Genomic DNA, 9,810 nt, shown 5'->3' with positions numbered 1-9,810 from the left:
CACAATTCTATAGAACATTCCTACAGAGTTCCTTTTAAGGTCCTAAAGACAAATTTCTATAGAACATCTCTACGGAGTTCCTTTTAAGATCCTAAAGACAAATTTCTATAGAACATTTTCATGGAGTTCCTTTTAAGCTTGTAAAGACAAATTTCTATAAAACATCTCTACGGAGTTCCTTTTAAGATCCTAAAGACAAATTTCTATAGAACATTTCTATTGAGTTCCTTTTAAGATTGTAAAGACAAATTTCTACAGAACGTTTCTACGGAGTTCTTTTAAAGATCTTAAAGACAAATTTCTATAGAACATTTCTATTGAGTTCCTTTCAAGAATGTAAAGACAAATTTCTTTAGAACATTTCTCTGCAGTTGCTTTACAGACCCAAAAGACAAATCTCTACAAAACCTATGTCGATGTTTGTAATGTGCTTGTACTTTGCCGAGGTTCTAGAGAACTGTACTGTAGGCATTAACGATTACAGTAAATGCAGTGGCCAAAATAAATTGGCACTAGAACCACAAAGTGATCTGTTTTAAACGTTTATTGCACTTCAGACTAGATACATGCATCATACATACTACATACACACTTCAGAACAGTCTGCATACATGCAGACTGTAGAACTTGCAACACACAAACTGTAGCTGCCAATGCGCTTCACGGATCAAGCTGGTGGTGCTAACATACGAAACAGGAAAACATTTGTGGCACACTCGACTGGAGTTGACATCTGAGAAAAGCAGGCTTGTCTAAAACAAGAAAGCTTCGCATTAAAACCGCAGAAGGACCTGCTCAGTGCACATTAAATGGTTGGATACTAAAGCCTGAAAGTAGATTCATATCAATGTGCACAAGTATATGTGCACTGCAATGTTATGCGTCAGCTCCACCAAAACCACACTAAACTTACAAACCACAGCATTCTGGCCTATTTTGAAGTATAAAAAGAACACTGGTAGTCCTTGTAAAAATGCAGTAAACAGTGGTACTCCTGGAGAAGTGCATCATATATTGTACAAAGCCGAATAAGCTTGAATGTTGTTATAAGGCAAATTTTGAGATCAGGCTCAATATTCCAAAATTATGCTGGGAAATACAAACATTACTGACGTACACCAATACCTAAGAAAACGATTTAGCTCAGGAGCTCCTATGCATGTGAAAAGTGAAATCGTTTTTCTCGGTAACCACGGGACTGAACTTGATGTTTGTTATTTAAAACATTTTCATTGTTGTTATTTACATTTAGACCATCAATTTTTATTAAGAATGGTTGAAAATTGCACAATTAAAAAAAGTTATCATGTTTTGAACTATAATTCACAAAAAAAAACTAGCAAGCACAATTCTGTTCTGCAAATCGGAATTGGCCTCGAGCTTTAGCTAAGGACATACTCCGATGTCCCTCCTTAAATACGTGTGAAATTCCTAAATGGTTTTGAGACAACCACAGGGCTATTTGAATTAAATTTGTAGCATTTGAGAAAGTTAAGGCCTAGCAGTTGGAAGAATTTCAATTCCGAGCCTAAAGTAAAAATTTTTTAAAATAGGCGTGTTTAAAGAAAAGTAAAAGCACCCCGAAGTTTAATAATCCCCAACTCTGCAATAAAAACACATATCACAGTTCTGCAGACTAGATCAGCTATGTCTTAAGTCAAGGAATTTGATATATGAATTTACAGCTTGAGTAAATGTTCCAATGTTTGTAAGCATTTTGCACTCACAAATTAATTATTGTATTTTAGAGCAGTGTATGATCCGTCAACAGATATCACTGTTTTTTAGTAAGAGTTGTTAACTTAATAGCTTCGGTTCTTGGAATTTTCGTGGTTTGTATGAAACGTCCCCTGAATAAAAAATGTTACATCATGCTTGTGCTATGCGAATGATGCTTTTTTGAATAACGTGTTTACTTTGATGTAATAATGTTTTCCCATTTTACCTAATTACTTCCTGGAGGCATGTAAGGCTTTAGTGAGGTATAAACAAATAAATGTAAATTATTTAATACTTAAATAAATAAATAATGTGGTTTGTCTCAGCATTCCAGTTTTTACCACCAGCATGACCTGTATGAAGCTTTGGCTACTGCTCACATGTTGCAAGTTCATTCTTACATGATCGCCCACTACTTCACTTCCTGGTAAAGCAGCGAGGAAAGGCTAGCTTTTAACCTCGTTGGTTCCGCCTGGTACTCTGCCACGGTGAAGCCTGCAAAATACAATTGAAAATCATTTTAAAACGGTGTACTGAACATTTAGCCATAATGTATAGGCAGGCGCAAACATGTCACAAATATATATATATCTACAAATGTGGTATAATATATATATATATATATATATATATATATATATATATATATAGTTGTAGCAGTACACTGCTTCATTTAAGTATTTCAGAAAAAAAATTATAGCAAGAAAGTAGCTGAAGTATCTCCGTGAAGAGGGACAGTTCTCAGGCAATCAATTCTGAGAATATTTTCACTTTCCCAAGATTTTGTGACACTAGAACTAGGCCAATGCACCGACACTAGAATGATATTGCTAGTGACAAAAATAAAGTGTCTCCAAAGAACAGCAAGCCCAGTCACACATTAACGTCATCTTGTAATGACAACACATTCTAATTTTAACATGTAAGTAAGCAGGAACACCCATGAACTGAGGCTCCTATATAGACATCGCGCTACGCATAGCAAACAAATTTATGGAAGAAAAGAGAATGATCTACTGGCTTCTATTGTTCAGTGGGTGAAAAAATATTACATCTGCCGGTCCCCATAGTTCGTATGTGCTATGCGTAATATGGCAGTATTCAATTTCTCACGTGGAGCTTGAGATTTTGAGCAATCATGATAACAATGCATTTAACTATCTGTTGCATGGGGACCAATCAGACTTTTTTAGGGTTGTTTGCGATGAAAACTTTGCAATGCCAAGTTTGGACTGCCGTCCTCAATTTCGCATTGCTTTCACAGGCAGAGGAAAATATTGGCTTTATCGCTCAACCCCTGGTCCGTATAATTTTCTCTCCTAGGCGCATGTTGAGGCACCGGACTGTCTGCGCCATGTACATTTGACCAAATATGCATATGATCACAGAAATAGACAACACTACCCCTGACAGACACAAGACAAATTTAATGGTATCTTTAATAAAGCAAGTCTCCCTGGCCAGGGTGCCTTTCTTAGTTCACTTGTAGACTGCTATGCACATGTATTTCTAGCGAAAAATAAAGCAGGCCGGATATGCATGGCAGCCCGCAAGCGAATTGAGAAAGGCAAGCAGGCAAGGGAGGCTTGCCTCGGTGAGAAATACCACCAAATTTGTCCATTATGTGTCACAGGTAGTGTACTGTATTCCTTTCACATGTGGTGAAGCTTACATAGGGCAAACTGGCCGGTGCCTAAACATGTGCCCAAGCGATGACCATATTTCACACAAAAGACCAGTATGTTTATCCAACTTGGCCATGCATTGTCACAACAGGGCATAATGTAGGATTAAGATTGTTCATCTGTGTTCACCCACACTGAAAAATCAACTAGAGAAATCAGTGAGGCATGCCACATAAATAAGAAGACATGTGTGAGCGAGCTCTCATTTATATTGCTCGAAAAAAAGATATCCTTTCTAGATGACAAGGGATTGAAATCAGTCTGCCTATTTATTACTGAAGTAATTGAGCACAGCGAATACTGACCTTCATATTTATTTTCAGCAAATTCAAGCTAATCAAATGTGCATTTGCCAGACACAGTTGTTCTGGGAACAGGACAGAAATAACTGGTCAGAGATTAATGATAAACAATGGTGTGCACGCTACGTGCTTAGACTTGTGACATATGTGGCAAACTACACTACAAATTCTTACATATGCACAGGTAACTGCATGAGCTTACAGCACAAACAGGAAAAATATGGAAATAAATGCAACAGCATAGGAAACAGTTTTAAGACAATAGAACAAAACTAAAAAGCGATAAACATACTGTGTACTAAACAAAAATAAAATTTATGTTGCAGCCAAACAATTTATGCAGGAAAAAATACTAAACTTCAGGACATGTTAGGTCTAGTTTTATACAGAACATGATGATGTGTGCATAATCTTTACGCACACATGTAAGTAAGTTGAATACAGTTGCATAAATATTTATCCTCTTTAGTAAACTGCATAAACTAATGAGTCGCTAAACTGAACCATGAATGATACCAAGATCCAACTTTTTTGGAAGATGTACATTTCATACATACCTGACATGAGCATCGAGCCATGCTGCTGCAGGCACTCGTATGGGGTCAGCATTTCTCGGGGCTCCTCCTTTTAGTGGACACTGTTGCGGGCCAAGGCCTGACCACTACAAAATGAGTTGTGTCAGCTTATAGCAGTGGAACAATAAAGCTGTCATATCGTAAACACATGCAAGGAGCAACTAAAATAGTCACGAAAACAATGTCTGCACTAGTACATGATGGCAAGAGAGCAAAAGGTTGAAATTATTGAATGGCTTGATAATATGGACCTCTTCATCAAAGTAAATTTTTGGGCACGTCGCACCTGCACATTACAATGTATATTTAAATTTTTTAGAGAGTCGTTATTTTTATTACTTAGATTAAGCAACTTTCCCCTACCATGTTTACTTATGTGAAAGTTATGTCAGCACAGCTTGTCATGAAAAGAAAGCTATGCTAGTAAGTAGCAAGCTGTGATTGGCTTACATTTTTTCCCTGCTGCTCGTAAGCCTAAAACCTCGTAAGCAGAGATTACCCACAACGTCGAAGCATTTATAAGCAAGGAAACGTCATTGAAAGAATCGGTGAAGAGGCAGGTGGATCGTTACTATGCAACTGCAGCAGAAAAACGGGAGCTCACGCACAGGTGCACAAGATGATTTCCGAACGTAATCTATCTCAGCGGAAGAAAACGCTTATCAGGATTATCAATTCCGCATTGTGGCAACAAATTTGCGTAACTAAATTCTGACAACGAGTGCGCCGCAAGCATCAGCACAGATTTCACTGTTGTCGTTGGTGTTCTATTTCCTACGTCCGCAAGGCTCTCTATGCACACGATAAGCACGCACAACACACGTGTAGTTAGCAACTACGATTGCTTACCTTTTGAACAGTACAATGAGATCGAAAAGAGCTCTCCGAGTTGCCAGTGCTGCGTCGACGATGTTGATCCAGCATACATGCCGTTGCGTAATGGACGAGCTGAGGCACGCTAATAATACGCATTATTTCATCGCGACGTCCACAAAACTTTCCACGGCCACCCAAGACAAAGGGAACACACTCCACGGCATGAAAATCGTTGGTCCACATTTGCCTGGCGCGCCACGCATACGGCGAGTTTGCAGCGAGACGCAGGCTACCTTCCGGCACTTTCGTGCACACGAAATACACCACATTTCATTACGGCAAACCTAAAAACACACGATCAAACAAACACATCGAAGCAGCGTGCACTACCGACCGGCACATTCAAGACGGAGGAATAACAACACGCCTTATTTTACCGGCCGAGTGGCACCGGCGCCGCCAGCGCCGTCTGTATAATTGTGAGGCTGTTATGGCCTCCGTGATGCCAGCAATAATAACCACTACAGCACGTTTTTCTGCCATTTTGTGCCCAATTACTTATATATATGTTCCGAGACAAAAGGAACCATCCACCAGTCTATATTGTACGCTACAATTTAGCGCAGGAAGAAATTCCATAACCAATTCTTGTTTTTGAATCACTTATGCCGCAAGTAGCCAACAAAGCATGGCCTTCGAGATCTGGTTATGTGATCCTGAGAAATTCGTCGCTGGGGCGTGATTTGAACGATTTGAACTCCGATCACCTGCCTTAAAGCGCCTAAATGACATTTTCCGCAGCCGTTAGCTGCGCTACCTGGGCCGTAACTTCGTTTTAAATAGCTTCCTGCTTTCTTCAACATTAAATGTAGCCCAGAAATTTTTGACACAATCTCGGAGGTACGCATGGAATTGTGCGATGTTTCCGTGCGCATTGTAATTGTCCGTCGCAAAGCAACAAATATACTATGGTTCTTAATTTTGCTTGTGTGGCGCAGGTTATACCCATGTCGTCCGTATCTTGCTTTCGTGTCGGTGTGTTTATCGTGCGCGGATTGCACTCATGTCGTTCGTGCCTTCTCTGTGTATCGTGCGACCTACGAAGATTCCTCGAAAAAACCGCATGTCTCTGCAGCGTGCATGCGTCGCATTTTAGTGACGTAGGCCAAAATGTGCGGCGGCATTCTGTGTGTTTGCTGCCAAGTGCTGCAGTCACTGCGTTCCAGCAGATAGACGCGACTGCTTACGCGTAGTTTTGTTTAGTGTTCCTTGGTCATCTTTGTGATTCACCAGCACCGGCGATAGAAACCACAATGCGCTTCCTTGGCGTTACGTTGTGTAATTTCACTTTTTGTTTTGTTCGCCTTCTTCACTGATTGTAAAGATGCTCTTGCTTGATAGTAAAAACCTATGAAACGGGTTTGAAATAATCAGGCTTTTTATTCCTTGGAAATTGGCGCGAGTGGTAATTTTACAAGAGCTTAGCAACAGCTCTGTATATCGAGCTAAAAAGCAAAATATCTAAACGTGTTACAGTACGTGAATCTTACTATTATGTGTCAATATCTCAGTACGTTCTCCGCTGAGGACCTCCCACCACCTTAAAGGCAAATGCAATTGTCCAATTCGCTCTGAACTAGCGTATATTATTTTTTTTTTCATTTCATTTGTTGCAAGTACAAAAATTTGCATGGGTGCACTGTTGTCTTTTAGAGTTAAAAAGACACTTTGAGATATTATTCAGCAGTATTCGACACCTTCTATTGAAACGTTTATAGAGTGCAAATATAGAGCCATTCTATAGACAGGCCGCACGGTAGCTTCTTTAAGCATCCTATAAACGTTCCTCTATAGAATTCAGTGCATATGTGAATACACACACTATAGAACGCTTATAGAGTGCGAATGGAGGGCCAGTCTATAGGCAGCCGCAGTATAAGTGCTACAAACATTCCATAACATTCTTCTATAGAATTTAATACATATGATGCCAAAACACCCTCCATACACGGTGTTTCACGTAACTTGAGCCAAACTTTAAAAATATGCAAATGCCACGTTGCTGGACCGAACTATCCAAACCAAGGTAATGTTATTCGTCGCTTGGAGATACTCACATAATTTTTGCATTCCCCCTAATTAGATAATTAGTCTTAAATAATTAATCAGCTTCTGAAATATTGCCGCGCGACTGGCCGCTCGAGGCACTTTGCGTGTATTCGCGGGATTCTTTTACATTCGGAACAACACTTTTATGCAGCACGTATTGAGCAACAGAAATATGTGTCGCGAGTATTTCATGTTGCTCTGCAATTTTCTCATTGATAATTTTTATCTAATTATAATACTTGAGAAGCTCAATAATTAATTAAGACTAATTATTGAATTAGGCGGAATGTAATAATAATTTGAGCATCTGAGGGCGACGGCAAACATTACCTTGGTTCTCTCAAGCTACGTCGCGTTTGCATATTTTTTAATGTTTGGCACAAGGTAAGTGAAACACCCTGAAGAATGCTTAAAGAGCGCGAATAGAGAGCCGCTCTATAGACAGACCACATTAGAAGTGCTAGAAATTTTCTATAAACATTCTTCTATAGAATTTAGTACATACGATGTAAATGTAACCTCTATAGAACTTTTACAGAGGGCGAATGGAGAGCCAGTCTATAGACAGGCAGCATTAGAAGTGTTAAAAACGTTCTATAAGCATTCTTCTATAGAATTTAGTACATATGATATGGACACACCCTCTATAGAACGTTAATAGAGAGCGAATGGAGAGCTTCTCTATAGACAGGTCACATTAGAAGTGCAAAAAACTTTCTATAAACGTTCTTCTATAGAATTGAGTACGTAAGATATCAATACACCCTCTATAGAACATTTGTAGAGGGCTAATTGAGAGCCAGTCTATAGACAGGCCGCATTAGAAGTGCTAAAACGCTCTATAAACGTTCCTCTATAGAATTTAGTACATAAGATATCAATACACCCTCTATAGAACATTTATAGAAAGCCAATGGAGAGCCATTCTATAGAGAAGTCACGTTAGAAGTTCTAAAGACGTTCTTTAAAAAATACTTTATAGAATTCAGTAAATATAACGTCAATACACCCTCTATTGCACTTTTATTGTTTGTGAACTGACATGTTTCTATAGAGAGGTTGCTTTAGACTTCGTATAGAGATTCTATGCAGACGACTCTATAGAGCGCGAGTTCCTATAGAGTTACTTTTGACTTCATAGGAACTCATTAGGAGTTCTAATGGAACTCTAAATTCATTTTCGTAAGGGCAGCGCGCGCTTACTACAGGCCGCTGCTTGTTAGACGCCTTGGCCGATTTCGATTCGTATTGAGATATTATTAGCGCTTCCAAATGCGCAAGTCGGATGTGGCTACTATCCGTCGGTAAAGCTGGCGCAAGACAAAGCTGGTCTGCACTAGTAGTACGGCCACACTGGAGCATATGAGCGCGAGCACGCATCCCAGCCCGGTCGTGTACGAAAGCAAACGCTGCGCGTACGCACTACAGTTTATGGTCTGGTACGTACCGCAGATATCACGGCAGACGCAGGGTTCCGGGACGAATCCGCTGGCTTAGCGCACTGCGGCTTGCTCAGGACAACCGCGTTTGGCGTGTCGTAGGCGCCAAAATTGGAAGTAGCAGCGTCTACTTGAACACCCGAAATCGAATGTGAACAGCGCGCCACGGGGACGTCGAGTAGCCGAAGCGTTGTGGGCGCTCTCCTCTCCTCCGTAGCCTTCACAGTGCAGGGCAATTGAAGTAGGAGCGGAAGCACCGCGAACGGGCTATTTGATTGCCAATTACTCCGCTTCTGCTGAACGCATTCAGGTACTTTGTGCGACAATGTAATTCTGAAATGGTCATTTTAACGTCAGTTACATTTATCGATGACTGGAATAACTGCTATACGAAGAAGGCATATGTGAAAAATAATTTTCGAGCTTTACTCTACATCACGGCAGACTTACCACAAAAGGCGGACGATCGGGCTTTCACGAAATGAAGATTGGGCTTAGAGTTAATTTCTCCAATAACAAGAATCGTCTTCAACGCAGTAGTGACACACAAATATCGCAGTTTGTTACCTTCGACTTTCATCAATGCTGGCAAGAAAAACAGCGTACCAGAGAATGTCAAACAGCTTCAATGAAATGAGCCTCTACACCATTTAGAGAGCGAACTAAAGCTGGTATTAGAACGACAGAAAGCTGAGCTAGTGGGTAAGGATTCATAATGCAGAAAAAAGGTAAGGCGTGCAGAGAGGGACACAAGATAAGTGGACAACACAAAGGCGGCGCTTGTGTTGTCCAATTAAAGCCGCTGTTGTCGACACTCTTTCGACGCGCAAATACTGATACGTAAGATGGATCGTGTCTACGAAATATAATTTAGAGCTTCTATAAAACATAGTTGGACATTCATACTGGAGTTACTGCTCACCAGGTTACTGACAAAGAAAATGAATCGTAGACGGAACGAGATGAAACGAAGTGCACCATTCGTTTCGCAGTTGTGCTTTTTTTTGCATTCTCGCATTCGTTTTCTCCTTCACTAACCTGAGAAGCGCAACTAATCCATTCGCTGAGTGTGTTGTACCATTTGCCATTGGTCGTTATTTTCCGTGCAGCTCTGGTAACACCACTAACTGGGCCGCGAAAGATTGCGGGTAAGAAATGTAAACGG

The 9,810-nt window shown here is 40.3% G+C and overlaps 1 long non-coding RNA gene across 1 annotated transcript; it reads right to left on the bottom strand.

Annotated features, from left to right (window-relative positions):
• Positions 1–536: 536 nt before the first annotated feature.
• On the bottom strand, positions 537–5,484 carry LOC125944850 (uncharacterized). The gene is made up of 3 exons (XR_007466554.1): positions 5,131–5,484; positions 4,264–4,367; positions 537–2,214 (listed from the first exon to the last, which is right to left on the bottom strand). It is a non-coding gene; the product is annotated as an uncharacterized LOC125944850 (long non-coding RNA).
• Between the last annotated feature and the right edge of the window lie 4,326 nt (positions 5,485–9,810).

This window comes from Dermacentor silvarum, chromosome 4 (genome assembly GCF_013339745.2).
Source record: "Dermacentor silvarum isolate Dsil-2018 chromosome 4, BIME_Dsil_1.4, whole genome shotgun sequence".
Lineage (NCBI taxonomy): Eukaryota > Metazoa > Arthropoda > Arachnida > Ixodida > Ixodidae > Dermacentor > Dermacentor silvarum.
The sequence above is the reverse complement of the archived record's forward strand: the minus strand, read 5'-3'. Positions and strand labels throughout refer to the sequence as shown.